Below are 19,270 nucleotides of genomic sequence, written 5' to 3'. Positions count from 1 at the left end.
TGTTTTTTCTTTGCTCTACTACAGCTATGTGGCTTGGGTCAGGACCCAGAAGGTGGGAGCTACTGCGTCAAGGATGGGGACCCTGAAGCAGTATGTGCTGGCCCGGGACGCTGAGCCCACAGCAGCACCGGAGCCAGGACATGTCCTCCCACGGCCAGGTAACTGCACCGTCTACAAAACAGCCTGGGAGGTGCTTTTAACAACACACCAGTGCTTCATCAGTTCATGTTGTCGTCTCGTTGTCGTTCTTTGCAGGTGTCTCCTACTCTGACCCGACCGACGCCGAACTGCTCGCCGCTGCCAACGAGGTCGACCCTCCCAGTGAGTATACGTTTTGATGTGAATACACTTGTACCGCACGTGTAACGTACCTCCCTAACGCTCATATGGGTTGTCAGGCACGTCCAGGGACGCCCCGCCGGCCGCGGCCCCGCTGGAAGGACCAGCACCAGGTCCAGGACCAGGACCGATGGCCACGAGGCCTGCCTCCGGCAAAGAGGTTTGTATAATGTGTGTGTGTGTGTGTGTGTATATGATGTGTGTGTGTATGTGTGCCTGTCTGCTGAACATTCACACCCGCTAACTGTGTGTGTCTGCTGCGTGTGTGTTTCAGCTGCTTCCCCTCAGCTGGAGGAAGACGCTGCCTGAGGAGCAGCAGGAGTGGGTGGGCCGGGCGCTGTTCCGCAGGGACCCCAGCAGCGGGAAGGCTGTGCTCACCACACCGCCCCGACTGTGGTGGTACCCGCCAGGCGCCCGGCTCCTCTACACTCAGCCCCCCGCCACAGCCCACGCCTTCTTCCAGCGCCCCTTCTTCCTCTGGCTTCCGTACCGGATGTGGGCGTACCACCTCAAGTGCCCCGCCGATGGGGGTAAGCTGATGGGCGCTGGCCTATACAAGACCGTGCGGAGGGTCTTGGACAGGAGCGGGTGGTATTATATGGCCACAGAGTGCCTTCAGTGCCCCTCCTGCGGCAAGAAGGTGGCGGGCTGGTCCCAGGACATCCTGGAGCAGCTGGACGTTGCTCACCGCGAGCAATTCCCGGCCGTTCTTACCTACAAGTATGTCACTTTTAGTCATTCTGCGTTTACCCAGCGTTTTGTCGCTCGTGGTTAACTACGGTTAACTGTCTGTGTTCTCTGTTTCCAGGTTGTCCTGCGACAGGGCGGTGATAGCCATGCTCAAGGAGCGCACCTTGGGCAACGGCGTCTCTCGCCTCCGTGCCTCCCTGGTGGAGCAGCACTCCAGGGACTGGATGCAGCGCTCCATCGCCTACCTGTCTGTGCTCCGCAAGCTGAGGGGACCCGGAGCGGCCCGGAAGGACGACGTGTCCCTGCCGACCTTCGTCAAGGTGCCCGGGCTCACCTGGTTTGGTCGGGTGTACGTGCTGGAGGCCGTGACCAGGCTGGACGAGACCAAGGCCAGGGTGACGTCGATCTTCGGCGACATCCTAAAGATGGACTCCACCAAGAAGGTGAGGTTTCTCTCTCCGTGCCGTCGCCTCGTATGACGTCTGTGTGCCGTCCGTCCGTCCGTGTGTCTAAACGTGTGTTTGTGTCTTGCAGATCGCCAAAAAGCTCGCGGGCGCCGCCGCCGGGTCTGCCGCCTGGATGACCAACGTTGGCAACGAGTACGGGCAGGTGCTCGTGTCCGTTCTCACCTCGGCCGAGGGGGAGGGACTTACCAACATGGCGGTCGGCCTCATGCGGCGGTACCGCGAAGCCGGGAAGGCCCCTCCGAGGGTCCTGTATGTGGACCGGGACTGCTGTGCCGCCGTGGGCAATTCTGCCACGCACGGCATGTACCACGAGTGGCAAGAGCTGGTGGTGCGGCTGGACGTGTGGCACCTCATGCGGCGCTTCGCGAGGGGCGTCACCACCGACAGCCACCAGCTCTACGGCCTCTTCATGGCCAGGCTGTCCTTCGCCATCTTTGAGTGGGACGGCGAGGACGTGCGGCGCCTGAAGGAGGCCAAGCAGTCCTCGGAGGGGAGGGACGCCCAGGTCACGCTGTCCGCCAAGGAGCTGGCTCGCCACTGTCGCCGCCGTACGAGGGGTGCGGCGGAGACGGAGCGGCTCATCCAGGAGGTGCTGGACGCCTTCTGGCATGTGACGGACACCATGGGCGTCGCTTTGATCGACCGCGCCCGCATGGAGGACATCTGGGGCACGCAGCGCCGCCACCTCGACTGCGTCCAGGACCCAGAGGGGGTGGAGCTGTACACCAAGACGGGAGAGATCACCAAGGGTGGTGTGAGGCTCCCCGTCTTCCGGTGCGCTCGCGGCTCCACCTCCCTCGAGTCCTTCCACCTGCACCAGTGCCGCTTCGTTCCGGGTAAATCTATTTCCACCGCGTTGACAAAGTTCTGCTTGTTTGTTTTCCTTTTTCACTAACTCTTCTCCCCCTCGTGTTTTATGTACAGGTACCACCTCGAGTGATGTTCACTATCAGGTGTACCTGCTGGAGGGCCTGGCTCGGTGGAACGAGGACCGCGGCAGGGCGGCAGTCGAGGGAGCCGCGAGCGGCGCTGCGGTGCTACAGCGCCCGGCTGCAGCACAGCTTCAACGAGCTGGCCTCTGAGGTCAACGGGGTCCAGCCGGTCGACGACTTCACCCAGCCCAGAGAGTACACAGGTACATGGAGATTAGCGACAGAGAGTGTTTGCTGCGGCTGTTCTTGTGGCATCTGCTAATGTGTGTGTGTGTGTGTGTGTGTGTGTGTGTGTGTGTGTGTGTGTGTGGTGTGTGTGTGTGTGTCTCTCTCTGCAGGGGAACTCTTAGGGGTGGAGTACTTGTACTCCCAGTCGGGCGCTGTGCTGCAGCCGGATCCCGAACCTCTGGATGGGGCAGAGGAGGAAGAGGCCGCCGCCGATGACGGCTTCGAGGAGGAGGAGGAGCACCCGGAGGAGGAGCCAGAGGAGATCCGTCTCCTGGCACACCACAGCGCCCTGCTCCAGGAGCCCTGCGGTGTGCTCCAGGTCGATGCCACCTTGGGATCGCCCCTTTCCGAGGTGGAGGAGGAGATGGAGATGGAGGAGGAGGAGGAAGTGAGTGGCAGTCGCCTGTCCACATTTCATATCGGCCGCGGTGTTTGTGTGCGGCGTCTCATCGTGTGCCGTGTCTGTGCGTTTTTTTCAGGACGTCGTCGGGCCGGACGGTCAGCCCGGGTACCACCACGCGGTGGCCCTGGCCCACGGCCTCGTGGAGCTGCGTCACCACGCCTTCGTCACCGCCCGTCAGACCAGAGGCATCATCGCTCTCTGGGAGAGGCTGACGGAGCGGGACAAGGCCGCGGTGACCTTCCCCCCCCGCCACCAGGACCGGCTGGCTAAAGGTCGGTTCAAGACCAGCAACCGCCACGCCCACATCCCGGGAGTGGACAGTGTGAAGCGGTAAGCAGTGCATTAACAATTTCATTCAATCTTTTTTTTTACAGCCCCCTATAATCAGTAACTAACACGCTCTCTCTCTCTCTCTCTGCAGTGTCGTCGTGGGTAAGGGTGCGGGAGCGGCACAGTACCCAAGCCTCAGCAGGGTCGTCGAGGCCATCATGTTGGAGCTGTGCCGCGTCCACAGCGGCGACGCCAAGACCATCGCCGGGGCACGCCTCAACCGCTGGGGTGCCGTCATGAGGGACTACAAGTTGATCCAGGACAACGTGGTCAACTGTCCTGCCCTCATGGCGAGCACCCGCATCATGCTGTACGACGTGAACCAGCGGACCCTGTCCATGTGGTAAGTCCACATACTTTGGCTCGCAGAACTGATGTGTGTGTGTGTGTGTGTGTGTGTGTTTGTCGTCGTGATTGATATCTTTGTCGTCATAATTAACGCATTGTTTCTATTTCTTGAAAGGCAAAACACCAGGGAAAAAAAAAGATGAGGGACACCCTCTCCCTCGCAGTCCCGGGCCCAGCGCTCCCCAGACTGCAGCGGAGCCCCTGTCGGCCCCACGGACTCTGCTGCAGCAGCCCCAGCAGCCAGACCAGCCCCTCCAGCACCACCTGCCCGCGGATGCCTCTGGTCTGGCTGCAACAATCAGAGGGCCGCTGGCCCCGGAGCTCTACGACCTCATGGTGAAGCAGCAGAGTGCCGCCGCCACCGCCACCGCCACCGCCCCCCCGGACCTCAGCCCGCTCTCAGCCGCGGCCACCGCTCCAGCCATTGCCGTCGCCATTGCTGGAGCCATGCCCCGCACCACTGCCTGGAGGCACAGGGTCCTGGAGGAGAAGGAGCGTCGTGCCCGGGAGCTAGGGGTCTACCTCAAGCCCCCTAAAAAGGTCTCCTCCTTTACCTGCAAGCGCTGTGGCCAGCACAAGACCAGGGAGAACGGCCACAGCCGCTACAAGCGGGAGACCTTTTGCGCCCGGGCCGACGGGGGAACGGTGGAGCAGTGGCGCCGAGATCGGCTGGCCAGAGACCGCGAGGCCCCCCCCCCGCCGCCACCCTGACATTCTCTCCCCCCCCCCCCCCCCCCCCCCGCAGCAGTGTGGAGCTGGCTGTGTAGAGGGACCACCAGCCATTGTAAATTATGTATATATATATAAACAGCCTACCGTTACCGAAAGACTCTGTGTCGTTTGTGTGGAAGAAAGAACGATTTTTGCTCAAATCACATCACAAAAAGAAAACACGCCTTAAAAGCTGGTTGAAAAAACACCATTCTTTATTAAACAATGTATAAATTAACAACACATAAAAGAGGGTTGCTAAAAGTCATTATTTTTTCCAGATCATGCATACGCATCCATTAATTTCTGCTACCTTTTTGGCTGTCCGAGTATTTTCCTTAAATCATGTCTTTAACTGCCACACACATACACACACACACACACATACAACACTTCAAACAGCATGATGGACACACACACATCACACACATCTATCATGACAGTAGCAGTGGGAATTAGAAGTGAAGCGCAGAGAGCCCCCCCCCCCCCCGACACCCTGAGTTCATTTCACACCTCCAACTTGGACTCTTTTGTCTATCAGGATGACTGATCAAGCTAAGACAAAAGATCAGACAGGGCAGCTGGCCTCGGGAAAGTCTCCCGTGTGCAGGTGAAGGTGAAGGTCCACCCCTTTCTCGTACAAGGTTCAAATAGGGCTGCAGGAGATGCCTCTAAACCACACTACGATGGAAGCCACTAACAGCAACCTCGGAGCGCAGCCTGAGCCAGAGGCCGTGGAACCAGAAGGTGTGTATCTAACTTGCTAAATTGTTGTGTGTGTGTGTGTGTGCACATCCATCCATTTAATTTGACCTAGACTAAAAGAGTTCTATATTGCCTTGTGTTCAGAGTCCGACAGCGCTGCTGCTGCTCCTCCTCCTCCATCAAAGAGGAAAAGGAAGCAAAAAAGGAAGCCAAGCAGGGTTACCATTTGCCGCCACAAGTCCCAACTGAGGCAGGACACCAGGGTGTTGAATGAGCAAAAGGGGAAGCCCCAATGCCAGCCGGGGGACCCCTGCCCCACGTGCGCCCAACCCAGGACCCTGGACACGGGGCACGCGCTCTACAAGAGCAGTGCGTACTGCGAGTCAGAGGCGGGCCCTGGGGGCCTCACCGCTCGTGAGTGGCTAATCAGCCAACAGGCCCCCGAGGACGCCGGGAAGGTGCCCAGGACCACCCTCTGGAACATCGCCCGCAGGAAGGAGGTCGGCGACTCCTCTTCCCCTGGGCGCAAAACCACAAGCTGCGGATCTGCCAGCGGTGCCTCCAGCCGGCGCAGAAAGATTTTGGCCACAGCCGGTTCGACGGGGAGAACTTCTGCTCCCTCTACGCCGGCAAAGGCGTAGACCTGTGGCTGGCCGAGAAGAGGGACCGCAAGAGGCGAAAGCCAAAGAGGTGAATTGATTGTTTCTGAATGCGTTTCGAAGTAAACTGCTTGCATTTACCTAAAGAACTAAAATTCGATGTTGAAATCCGTTCACCAGGAAGCAGAGGAAGCAGCGGGAGGAGAGGAGGGCGAAGGGCCCGGTGTCAGCCCCTGGAGAGGAACACAGCCCCGGCAGAGTGTGAGGCTGCTCCTCCCCGGGAACCCCCCTCCTGTGTTGTGCATGTTTTTAATTTAATAAATCTATTTGAATTACACACGCTTGTCCCTTCTTTTTACTTTAAGCAACAAGTCCACAACAACAATGATAACAAACGTTTTTAGTTTAATAATAAAAAAGCAATACATTAGAAACAGTGTAAAAGCGTCTCGAAATAAAGCCATTCTTTAAGAAACAATCACATTGAAAATAAAGCCTTTAATAAACACATTGAAAATAAAGCCATTCTTTAAGAAACAATCACATTGAAAATAAAGCCTTTAATAAACACATTGAAAATAAAGCCATTCTTTAAGAAACAAGCAATATATTGAAAATAAAGCCGCTCTTTGATAAACAATCAATACATTGAAAATAACGCCATTCTTTAATAAGCAATCACATTGAACATTAAAGCCTTCTTTGATAAACAATTGTGGCGACCCGGCGGCCCCAAACCCCTCAAGCCGGGCGGCCAGAGGGAGAGGCGGTGGATGGCGTATACCGCCGATGTCCACCAGCCGGAGCCCAAGAGGCCTCACCGACGGGGGTGACGAGACCCGCCCGGCCGGAGAGACAATTGCCATGGACACCACCGTGGCTCACCGAGTCACACGTATGATTTCTGATTTTCCCCTATATTTATAATAAATGAATATATAAATGAATTTATAATAAATGAATAAACGCCCTACCGAACGACTTGGCGTGTGTTGATTTCGGCGTGAGAGAGACGTTCCACACAATCGATACATTGAAAATAAAGCCGTTCTTTAACGAACAAGCAATACGTTGAAAATATAGCCTCTCTTTGATAAACAAGCGACGCGTTGCGATAACGGACACGGGTCGAATCAGACGAACGCTTGTTTATAACGGCACCGGTCCCTCGACATGGGCGTTTCCACCCGTGTCCCGACCCGACCCCGTGCGTTCCGTTTCGTTCCGATCGTTCCGATTTCGGCCTCTGCTCAAAGCAGACGGTGCGTTCCGATTTCGACCCCGAACCGTCGGTTCGACCGGTTGGACCGAACTTATTCTCGGTCCGAGGTGCCCGCGGGGGCCGGGACGGGCCCGAGGTGCGGCGGCCGAAAGGGGGCGCCAAAGCGGTCCGTCCCGCGGCTGCGCCGCGGGCCGGACCCCGATAGAGAACGGTAACCTTCCTTTGCGCAGGGGCCATGCTAATCTTCTCTGTATCGTTCCAATTTTAGTAGATGTGATACCGAAGTAACACAAATACTGCCTAATCCTCAGTTAGCTATGTACCTCTGCTCAGACACCAAACGCTATCTGCTGGTGGAGCTACAACAGACGATTCCTACGTTGGACGATTTGCGGTTGCTGAGAAACGGAAAGCTTCGATGGACAGATGGCGCAAAAGATAACGTGGCTGAGAAACGTTCTTATCTTTATTTATCCGACAGAAAAGAGGAAAAAACCCACCTCACTCATCGCGTCGATAAAGAACTTTTTTTTTTACGACCCAGCAAAAAAGAGACACCAAAAGCGTTGGATCGAATCCCCGTGAAATCAACGCTTTTGACCTGCCGTTCTCGTCGGAAATGAAGACGAGAACCCTTTATTGTGTTATAATTATTATTACAATACTATATGCAAAATGACAGACCAAAAGCACTTATTGTGAATTTTATTTTCTTGTCTTGTTACTTATAGACCTGAATTGCATCCTTGTCCAATAGGTGGCGCTCTTGAATAATGTCTGTAGAGCGTGGTGTGGGGAGGGGGGTCTTGACCTTGGTATGGTAACCGTTTTGTATTTATTTAGAATGAGATCGTATTTACTTAACGGTTGCTAAGTTATACTTTATGTCCAATAGGGGGCGCTCTCGAATAATATTCAGGATCGGAACGAGCCCAGCAAAAAAAAGGTATAAAAAAAAAAAAAATGAAATTTTATCGGTTTTAAGTTATTTTCTCGGCCTAGGAAGGGTCTAGAAGCATAATTCCTGCAGATTCAGGATCGGAACGAGCCCAGCTAAAAAAAACAAAAAAAACAAAAAAAAATGAAATTTTATCGGTTTTAAGTTATTTTCTCGGCCTAGGAAGGGTCTAGAAGCATAAATCCTGCAGATTCAGGATCGGAACGAGCCCAGCAAAAAAAAGGTTAAAAAAAACAAAAAAAAATGCAATTTTATCAGTTAGAAGTTATTTTCTCGGCCTAGGAAGGGTCTAGAAGCATAATTCATGCAGATTCAGGATCGGAACGAGCCCAGCAAAAAAAGGGTTAAAAAAAACAAAAACAAAAAATTAATGAATTTTCAAATTTCAAATTTGAAAAAAAAAAAGAATATATATGAATGTCCAAAAAAATGCACCACAGACCACCACCAAACGACTCAAAATGGCCTAAAACGTGATCCTAGACACTTTCTGTGGGGATTCCACACTTTTCACCAATTTTCACAAAATGTTCACAACATTTTCCAAGTATTTTTACATTGGGGTCAACGGCAGCTATGTGAAGGAAGTGAGCTACAACTCCAAAGATTCCCACACATGTAGAAGGAGCCTGGAAAACCTTCCACACCAATTTTCTTCAAAAGAAAATATTGGTAACACCCCTTTTTCCCGCGTTTAGTGAAAAACTTCAAATGCGATTTTCTATACCAAAACAAGCCACCAGGTGGCCAGAACTTGGCACAGACTTAGCCCTGATCCATAGCTACCACTCCATAGGGTTTATATTCCCACGCCTCTCTCCCTGTTCCCATGGCAACGCTTTTAGGTGTTTTCCAATGTTAAAAAATGTTGCCACTAGGGGCGCCAAATTCCCTTCTGCTTCATATTTACCGTACCAAAATGAACCTTTAAATGGGGGGGGTCAATGGCAGCTATACGAAGGAAGTTGGCTAGAACTCCGAAACTTTGAATTAAAACTTAAAAGATAGAACGCTTCACGAATTTGCGTGTCATCCTTGCGCAGGGGCCATGCTAATCTTCTCTGTATCGTTCCAATTTTAGTAGATGTGATACCGAAGTAACACAAATACTGCCTAATCCTCAGTTAGCTATGTACCTCTGCTCAGACACCAAACGCTATCTGCTGGTGGAGCTACAACAGACGATTCCTACGTTGGACGATTTGCGGTTGCTGAGAAACGGAAAGCTTCGATGGACAGATGGCGCAAAAGATAACGTGGCTGAGAAACGTTCTTATCTTTATTTATCCGACAGAAAAGAGGAAAAACCCACCTCACTCATCGCGTCGATAAAGAACTTTTTTTTTTACGACCCAGCAAAAAAGAGACACCAAAAGCGTTGGATCGAATCCCCGTGAAATCAACGCTTTTGACCTGCCGTTCTCGTCGGAAATGAAGACGAGAACCCTTTATTGTGTTATAATTATTATTACAATACTATATGCAAAATATGACAGACCAAAAGCACTTATTGTGAATTTTATTTTCTTGTCTTGTTACTTATAGACCTGAATTGCATCCTTGTCCAATAGGTGGCGCTCTTGAATAATGTCTGTAGAGCGTGGTGTGGGGAGGGGGTCTTGACCTTGGTATGGTAACCGTTTTGTATTTATTTAGAATGAGATCGTATTTACTTAACGGTTGCTAAGTTATACTTTATGTCCAATAGGGGGCACTCTCGAATAATGTTCAGGATCGGAACGAGCCCAGCAAAAAAAAGGTATAAAAAAAAAAAAAAAGACATTTTATCGGTTTTAAGTTATTTTCTCGGCCTAGGAAGGGTCTAGAAGCATAATTCCTGCAGATTCAGGATCGGAACGAGCCCAGCAAAAAAAAGGTTAAAAAAAACAAAAAAAAATGCAATTTTATCGGTTTGAAGTTATTTTCTCGGCCTAGGAAGGGTCTAGAAGCATAATTCATGCAGATTCAGGATCGGAACGAGCCCAGCAAAAAAAGGGTTAAAAAAAACAAAAACAAAAAATTAATGAATTTTCAAATTTCAAATTTGAAAAAAAAAAAATATATATGAATGTCCAAAAAAATGCACCACAGACCACCACCAAACGACTCAAAATGGCCTAAAACGTGATCCTAGACACTTTCTGTGGGATTCCACACTTTTCACACCAATTTTCACAAAATGTTCACAACATTTTCCAAGTATTTTTACATTGGGGTCAACGGCAGCTATGTGAAGGAAGTGAGCTACAACACCAAAGATTCCCACACATGTAGAAGGAGCCTAGAAAACCTTCCACACCAATTTTCTTCAAAAGAAAATATTGGTAACACCCCTTTTTCCCGTTTAGTGAAAAACTTCAAATGCGATTTTCTATACCAAAACAAGCCACCAGGTGGCCAGAACTTGGCACAGACTTAGCCCTGATCCATAGCTACCACTCCATAGGGTTTATATTCCCACGCCTCTCTCCCTGTTCCCATGGCAACGCTTTTAGGTGTTTTCCAATGTTAAAAAATGTTGCCACTAGGGGCGCCAAATTCCCTTCTGCTTCATATTTACCGTACCAAAATGAACCTTTAAATGGGGGGGTCAATGGCAGCTATACGAAGGAAGTTGGCTAGAACTCCGAAACTTTGAATTAAAACTTAAAAGATAGAACGCTTCACGAATTTGCGTGTCATCCTTGCGCAGGGGCCATGCTAATCTTCTCTGTATCGTTCCAATTTTAGTAGATGTGATACCGAAGTAACACAAATACTGCCTAATCCTCAGTTAGCTATGTACCTCTGCTCAGACACCAAACGCTATCTGCTGGTGGAGCTACAACAGACGATTCCTACGTTGGACGATTTGCGGTTGCTGAGAAACGGAAAGCTTCGATGGACAGATGGCGCAAAAGATAACGTGGCTGAGAAACGTTCTTATCTTTATTTATCCGACAGAAAAGAGGAAAAAACCCACCTCACTCATCGCGTCGATAAAGAACTTTTTTTTTTACGACCCAGCAAAAAAGAGACACCAAAAGCGTTGGATCGAATCCCCGTGAAATCAACGCTTTTGACCTGCCGTTCTCGTCGGAAATGAAGACGAGAACCCTTTATTGTGTTATAATTATTATTACAATACTATATGCAAAATATGACAGACCAAAAGCACTTATTGTGAATTTTATTTTCTTGTCTTGTTACTTATAGACCTGAATTGCATCCTTGTCCAATAGGTGGCGCTCTTGAATAATGTCTGTAGAGCGTGGTGTGGGGAGGGGGGTCTTGACCTTGGTATGGTAACCGTTTTGTATTTATTTAGAATGAGATCGTATTTACTTAACGGTTGCTAAGTTATACTTTATGTCCAATAGGGGGCGCTCTCGAATAATGTTCAGGATCGGAACGAGCCCAGCAAAAAAAAGGGAATAAAAAAAAAAAAATGAAATTTTATCGGTTTTAAGTTATTTTCTCGGCCTAGGAAGGGTCTAGAAGCATAATTCATGCAGATTCAGGATCGGAACGAGCCCAGCAAAAAAAAAGTTAAAAAAAACAAAAAATTAATGAATTTTCAAATTTCAAATTTGAAAAAAAAAAAGAATATATATGAATGTCCAAAAAAATGCACCACAGACCACCACCAAACGACTCAAATGGCCTAAAACGTGATCCTAGACACTTTCTGTGGGGATTCCACACTTTTCACCAATTTTCACAAAATGTTCACAACATTTTCCAAGTATTTTTACATTGGGGTCAACGGCAGCTATGTGAAGGAAGTGAGCTACAACTCCAAAGATTCCCACACATGTAGAAGGAGCCTGGAAAACCTTCCACACCAATTTTCTTCAAAAGAAAATATTGGTAACACCCCTTTTTCCCGCGTTTAGTGAAAAACTTCAAATGCGATTTTCTATACCAAAACAAGCCACCAGGTGGCCAGAACTTGGCACAGACTTAGCCCTGATCCATAGCTACCACTCCATAGGGTTTATATTCCCACGCCTCTCCCCTGTTCCCATGGCAACGCTTTTAGGTGTTTTCCAATGTTAAAAAATGTTGCCACTAGGGGCGCCAAATTCCCTTCTGCTTCATATTTACCGTACCAAATGAACCTTTAAATGGGGGGGGTCAATGGCAGCTATACGAAGGAAGTTGGCTAGAACTCCGAAACTTTGAATTAAAACTTAAAAGATAGAACGCTTCACGAATTTGCGTGTCATCCTTGCGCAGGGGCCATGCTAATCTTCTCTGTATCGTTCCAATTTTAGTAGATGTGATACCGAAGTAACACAAATACTGCCTAATCCTCAGTTAGCTATGTACCTCTGCTCAGACACCAAACGCTATCTGCTGGTGGAGCTACAACAGACGATTCCTACGTTGGACGATTTGCGGTTGCTGAGAAACGGAAAGCTTCGATGGACAGATGGCGCAAAAGATAACGTGGCTGAGAAACGTTCTTATCTTTATTTATCCGACAGAAAAGAGGAAAAAACCCACCTCACTCATCGCGTCGATAAAGAACTTTTTTTTTTACGACCCAGCAAAAAAGAGACACCAAAAGCGTTGGATCGAATCCCCGTGAAATCAACGCTTTTGACCTGCCGTTCTCGTCGGAAATGAAGACGAGAACCCTTTATTGTGTTATAATTATTATTACAATACTATATGCAAAATATGACAGACCAAAAGCACTTATTGTGAATTTTATTTCTTGTCTTGTTACTTATAGACCTGAATTGCATCCTTGTCCAATAGGTGGCGCTCTTGAATAATGTCTGTAGAGCGTGGTGTGGGGAGGGGGGTCTTGACCTTGGTATGGTAACCGTTTTGTATTTATTTAGAATGAGATCGTATTTACTTAACGGTTGCTAAGTTATACTTTATGTCCAATAGGGGGCGCTCTCGAATAATGTTCAGGATCGGAACGAGCCCAGCAAAAAAAGGTATAAAAAAAAAAAAAATGACATTTTATCGGTTTTAAGTTATTTTCTCGGCCTAGGAAGGTCTAGAAGCATAATTCCTGCAGATTCAGGATCGGAACGAGCCCAGCTAAAAAAACAAAAAAACAAAAAAAAATGAAATTTTATCGGTTTTAAGTTACAAATTTGAAAAAAAAAAAAGATATATGAATGTCCAAAAAAATGCACCACAGACCACCACCAAACGACTCAAAATGGCCTAAAACGTGATCCTAGACACTTTCCACCAATTTTACAAAATGTTCACAACATTTCCAAGTATTTTTACATTGGGGTCAACGGCAGCTATGTGAAGGAAGTGAGCTACAACTCCAAAAATTCCCACACATGTAGAAGGAGCCTGGAAAACCTTCCACACCAATTTTCTTCAAAAGAAAATATTGGTAACACCCCTTTTTCCCGCGTTTAGTGAAAAACTTCAAATGCGATTTTCTATACCAAAACAAGCCACCAGGTGGCCAGAACTTGGCACAGCCTTAGCCCTGATCCATAGCTACCACTCCATAGGGTTTATATTCCCACGCCTCTCTCCCTGTTCCCATGGCAACGCTTTTAGGTGTTTTCCAATGTTAAATTTTTTTGCCACTAGGGGCGCCAAATTCCCTTCTGCTTCATATTTACCGTACCAAAATGAACCTTTAAATGGGGGGGGTCAATGGCAGCTATACGAAGGAAGTTGGCTAGAACTCCGAAACTTTGAATTAAACTTAAAAGATAGAACGCTTCACGAATTTGCGTGTCATCCTTGCGCAGGGGCCATGCTAATCTTCTCTGTATCGTTCCAATTTTAGTAGATGTGATACCGAAGTAACACAAATACTGCCTAATCCTCAGTTAGGTATGTACCTCTGCTCAGACACCAAACGCTATCTGCTGGTGGAGCTACAACAGACGATTCCTACGTTGGACGATTTGCGGTTGCTGAGAAACGGAAAGCTTCGATGGACAGATGGCGCAAAAGATAACGTGGCTGAGAAACGTTCTTATCTTTATTTATCCGACAGAAAAGAGGAAAAAACCCACCTCACTCATCGCGTCGATAAAGAACTTTTTTTTTACGACCCAGCAAAAAAGAGACACCAAAAGCGTTGGATCGAATCCCCGTGAAATCAACGCTTTTGACCTGCCGTTCTCGTCGGAAATGAAGACGAGAACCCTTTTTGTGTTATAATTATTATTACAATACTATATGCAAAATATGACAGACCAAAAGCACTTATTGTGAATTTTATTTTCTGTCTTGTTACTTATAGACCTGAATTGCATCCTTGTGCAATAGGTGGCGCTCTTGAATAATGTCTGTAGAGCGTGGTGTGGGGAGGGGGGTCTTGACCTTGGTATGGTAACCGTTTTGTATTTATTTAGAATGAGATCGTATTTACTTAACGGTTGCTAAGTTATACTTCATGTCCAATAGGGGGCGCTCTCGAATAATGTTCAGGATCGGAACGAGCCCAGCAAAAAAAAGGTAAAAAAAAAAAAAAAAAAATGCAATTTTATCGGTTTTAAGTTATTTTCTCGGCCTAGGAAGGGTCTAGAAGCATAATTCCTGCAGATTCAGGATCGGAACGAGCCCAGCTAAAAAAACAAAAAAAAAAAAAAAATGAAATTTTTATCGGTTTTAAGTTATTTTCTCGGCCTAGGAAGGGTCTAGAAGCATAATTCCTGCAGATTCAGGATCGGAACGAGTCCAGCAAAAAAAAGGTTAAAAAAAACAAAAAAAAATGAAATTTTATCGGTTTTAAGTTTTTTTCGGCCTAGCAAGGGTCTAGAAGCATAATTCCTGCAGATTCAGGATCGGAACGAGCCCAGCAAAAAAAAGGGTTAAAAAAAACAAAAACAAAAAATTAATGAATTTTCAAATTTCAAATTTGAAAAAAAAAAAAGAATATATATGAATGTCCAAAAAAATGCACCACAGACAACCACCAAACGACTCAAAATGGCCTAAAACGTGATCCTAGACACTTTCTGTGGGGATTCCACACTTTTCACCAATTTTCACAAAATGTTCACAACATTTTCCAAGTATTTTTACATTGGGGTCAACGGCAGCTATGTGAAGGAAGTGAGCTACAACTCCAAAAATTCCCACACATGTAGAAGGAGCCTGGAAAACCTTCCACACCAATTTTCTTCAAAAGAAAATATTGGTAACACCCCTTTTTCCCGCATTTAGTGAAAAACTTCAAATGCGATTTTCTATGCCAAAACAAGCCACCAGGTGGCCAGAACTTGGCACAGACTTAGCCCTGATCCATAGCTACCACTCCATAGGGTTTATATTCCCACGCCTCTCTCCCTGTTCCCATGGCAACGCTTTTAGGTGTTTTCCAATGTTAAATTTTTTTGCCACTAGGGGCGCCAAATTCCCTTCTGCTTCATATTTACCGTACCAAAATGAACCTTAAATGGGGGGGGTCAATGGCAGCTATACGAAGGAAGTTGGCTAGAACTCCGAAACTTTGAATTAAAACTTAAAAGATAGAACGCTTCACGAATTTGCGTGTCATCCTTGCGCAGGGGCCATGCTAATCTTCTCTGTATCGTTCCAATTTTAGTAGATGTGATACCGAAGTAACACAAATATTGCCTAATCCTCAGTTAGCTATGTACCTCTGCTCAGACACCAAACGCTATCTGCTGGTGGAGCTACAACAGACGATTCCTACGTTGGACGATTTGCGGTTGCTGAGAAACGGAAAGCTTCGATGTACAGATGGCGCAAAAGATAACGTGGCTGAGAAACGTTCTTATCTTTATTATCCGACAGAAAAGAGGAAAAAAACCCACCTCACTCATCGCGTCGATAAAGAACTTTTTTTTTACGACCCAGCAAAAAAGAGACACCAAAAGCGTTGGATCGAATCCCCGTGAAATCAACGCTTTTGACCTGCCGTTCTCGTCGGAAATGAAGACGAGAAACCCTTTATTGTGTTATAATTATTATTACAATACTATATGCAAAATATGACAGACCAAAAGCACTTATTGTGAATTTTATTTTCTTGTCTTGTTACTTATAGACCTGAATTGCATCCTTGTCCAATAGGTGGCGCTCTTGAATAATGTCTGTAGAGCGTGGTGTGGGGAGGGGGGTCTTGACCTTGGTATGGTAACCGTTTTGTATTTATTTAGAATGAGATCGTATTTACTTAACGGTTGCTAAGTTATACTTTATGTCCAATAGGGGGCGCTCTCGAATAATGTTCAGGATCGGAACGAGCCCAGCAAAAAAAAGGTATAAAAACAAAAAAAAAATGAAATTTTATCGGTTTTTAAGTTATTTTCTCGGCCTAGGAAGGGTCTAGAAGCATAATTCATGCAGATTCAGGATCGGAACGAGCCCAGCTAAAAAAAACAAAAAAACAAAAAAAAATGAAATTTTTATCGGTTTTAAGTTATTTTCTCGGCCTAGGAAGGGTCTAGAAGCATAATTCCTGCAGATTCAGGATCGGAACGAGTCCAGCAAAAAAAAGGTTAAAAAAAACAAAAAAAAATGAAATTTTATCGGTTTAAAGTTATTTTCTCGGCCTAGCAAGGGTCTAGAAGCATAATTCCTGCAGATTCAGGATCGGAACGAGCCCAGCAAAAAAAGGATTAAAAAAAACAAAAACAAAAAATTAATGAATTTTCAAATTTCAAATTTGAAAAAAAAAAAAGAATATATATGAATGTCCAAAAAAATGCACCCAGACCACCACCAAACGACTCAAAATGGCCTAAAACGTGATCCTAGACACTTTCTGTGGGGATTCCACACTTTTCACCAATTTTCACAAAATGTTCACAACATTTTCCAAGTATTTTTACATTGGGGTCAACGGCAGCTATGTGAAGGAAGTGAGCTACAACTCCAAAAATTCCCACATGTAGAAGGAGTCGATTCCTACGTTGGACGATTTGCGGTTGCTGAGAAACGGAAAGCTTCGATGGACAGATGGCGCAAAAGATAACGTGGCTGAGAAACGTTCTTATCTTTATTTATCCGACAGAAAAGAGGAAAAAACCCACCTCACTCATCGCGTCGATAAAGAACTTTTTTTTTACGACCCAGCAAAAAAGAGACACCAAAAGCGTTGGATCGAATCCCCGTGAAATCAACGCTTTTGACCTGCCGTTCTCGTCGGAAATGAAGACGAGAACCCTTTATTGTGTTATAATTATTATTACAATACTATATGCAAAATATGACAGACCAAAAGCACTTATTGTGAATTTTATTTTCTTGTCTTGTTACTTATAGACCTGAATTGCATCCTTGTCCAATAGGTGGCGCTCTTGAATAATGTCTGTAGAGCGTGGTGTGGGGAGGGGGGTCTTGACCTTGGTATGGTAACCGTTTTGTATTTATTTAGAATGAGATCGTATTTACTTAACGGTTGCTAAGTTATACTTTATGTCCAATAGGGGGCGCTCTCGAATAATGTTCAGGATCGGAACGAGCCCAGCAAAAAAAAGGTATAAAACAAAAAAAAATGCAATTTTATCGGTTTTAAGTTATTTTCTCGGCCTAGGAAGGGTCTAGAAGCATAATTCCTGCAGATTCAGGATCGGAACGAGCCCAGCTAAAAAAAACAAAAAAAAAAAAAAAAAAAATGAAATTTTTCGGTTTTAAGTTATTTCTCGGCCTAGGAAGGGTCTAGAAGCATAATTCCTGCAGATTCAGGATCGGAACGAGTCCAGCAAAAAAAAGGTTAAAAAAAACAAAAAAAAATGAAATTTTATCGGTTTAAAGTTATTTCTCGGCCTAGCAAGGGTCTAGAAGCATAATTCCTGCAGATTCAGGATCGGAACGAGCCCAGCAAAAAAAGGGTTAAAAAAAACAAAAACAAAAAATTAATGAATTTTCAAATTTCAAATTTGAAAAAAAAAAAAGAATATATATGAATGTCCAAAAAAATGCACCACAGACCACCACCAAACGACTCAAAATGGCCTAAAACGTGATCCTAGACACTTTCTGTGGGGATTCCACACTTTTCACCAATTTTCACAAAATGTTCACAACATTTTCCAAGTATTTTTACATTGGGGTCAACGGCAGCTATGTGAAGGAAGTGAGCTACAACTCCAAAAATTCCCACACATGTAGAAGGAGTCGATTCCTACGTTGGACGATTTGCGGTTGCTGAGAAACGGAAAGCTTCGATGGACAGATGGCGCAAAAGATAACGTGGCTGAGAAACGTTCTTATCTTTATTTATCCGACAGAAAAGAGGAAAAAACCCACCTCACTCATCGCGTCGATAAAGAACTTTTTTTTTACGACCCAGCAAAAAAGAGACACCAAAAGCGTTGGATCGAATCCCCGTGAAATCAACGCTTTTGACCTGCCGTTCCTGTCGGAAATGAAGACGAGAACCCTTTATTGTGTTATAATTATTATTACAATACTATATGCAAAATATGACAGACCAAAAGCACTTATTGTGAATTTTATTTTCTTGTCTTGTTACTTATTGACCTGAATTGCATCCTTGTCCAATAGGTGGCGCTCTTGAATAATGTCTGTAGAGCGTGGTGTGGGGGGGGGTCTTGACCTTGGTATGGTAACCGTTTTGTATTTATTTAGAATGAGATCGTATTTACTTAACGGTTGCTAAGTTATACTTTATGTCCAATAGGGGGCGCTCTCGAATAATGTTCAGGATCGGAACGAGCCCAGCAAAAAAAGGTATAAAACAAAAAAAAATGCAATTTTATCGGTTTTAAGTTATTTCTCGGCCTAGGAAGGGTCTAGAAGCATAATTCATGCAGATTCAGGATCGGAACGAGCCCAGCAAAAAAGGGTTAAAAAAAACAAAAACAAAAAATTAATGAATTTCAAATTTCAAATTTTAAAAAAAAAAAGAATATTATGAATGTCCAAAAAAATGCACCACAGACCACCACCAAACGACTCAAAATGGCCTAAAACGTGATCCTAGACACTTTCTGTGGGGATTCCACACTTTTCACACAATTTTCACAAAATGTTCACAACATTTTCCAAGTATTTTACATTGGGGTCAACGGCAGCTATGTGAAGGAAGTGAGCTACAACTCCAAAAATTCCCACACATGTAGAAGGAGCCTGGAAAACCTTCCACACCAATTTTCTTCAAAAGAAAATATTGGTAACACCCCTTTTTCCCGCGTTTAGTGAAAAACTTCAAATGCGATTTTCTATACCAAAACAAGCCACCAGGTGGCCAGAACTTGGCACAGCTTAGCCCTGATCCATAGCTACCACTCCATAGGGTTTATATTCCCACGCCTCTCTCCCTGTTCCCATGGCAACGCTTTTAGGTGTTTTCCAATGTTAAATTTTTTGCCACTAGGGGCGCCAAATTCCCTTCTGCTTCATATTTACCGTACCAAAATGA

The 19,270-nt window shown here is 46.1% G+C and overlaps 5 non-coding genes and 1 pseudogene across 5 annotated transcripts; all 6 read right to left on the bottom strand.

Annotated features, from left to right (window-relative positions):
* Positions 1-7,190: 7,190 nt before the first annotated feature.
* Positions 7,191-7,265, bottom strand: LOC130386751 (U6 spliceosomal RNA; annotated as a pseudogene).
* Positions 7,266-8,930: 1,665 nt separating this feature from the next.
* LOC130386741 (U6 spliceosomal RNA) lies at positions 8,931-9,036 on the bottom strand. Its single transcript, XR_008896202.1, has one exon. It is a non-coding gene; the product is annotated as a U6 spliceosomal RNA (small nuclear RNA).
* A 1,543-nt stretch (positions 9,037-10,579) lies between these two features.
* Positions 10,580-10,685, bottom strand: LOC130386740 (U6 spliceosomal RNA). The gene has a single exon (XR_008896201.1). It is a non-coding gene; the product is annotated as a U6 spliceosomal RNA (small nuclear RNA).
* A 1,420-nt stretch (positions 10,686-12,105) lies between these two features.
* On the bottom strand, positions 12,106-12,211 carry LOC130386739 (U6 spliceosomal RNA). The gene has a single exon (XR_008896200.1). It is a non-coding gene; the product is annotated as a U6 spliceosomal RNA (small nuclear RNA).
* A 1,399-nt stretch (positions 12,212-13,610) lies between these two features.
* LOC130386792 (U6 spliceosomal RNA) lies at positions 13,611-13,716 on the bottom strand. Its single transcript, XR_008896234.1, has one exon. It is a non-coding gene; the product is annotated as a U6 spliceosomal RNA (small nuclear RNA).
* Positions 13,717-15,380: 1,664 nt separating this feature from the next.
* On the bottom strand, positions 15,381-15,486 carry LOC130386738 (U6 spliceosomal RNA). The gene has a single exon (XR_008896199.1). It is a non-coding gene; the product is annotated as a U6 spliceosomal RNA (small nuclear RNA).
* Positions 15,487-19,270: the final 3,784 nt, after the last annotated feature.

Source organism: Gadus chalcogrammus, chromosome 7 (genome assembly GCF_026213295.1).
Source record: "Gadus chalcogrammus isolate NIFS_2021 chromosome 7, NIFS_Gcha_1.0, whole genome shotgun sequence".
NCBI lineage: Eukaryota > Metazoa > Chordata > Actinopteri > Gadiformes > Gadidae > Gadus > Gadus chalcogrammus.
Note: the sequence above shows the minus strand (reverse complement) of the source record. Positions and strands in the feature narration are given on the sequence as shown.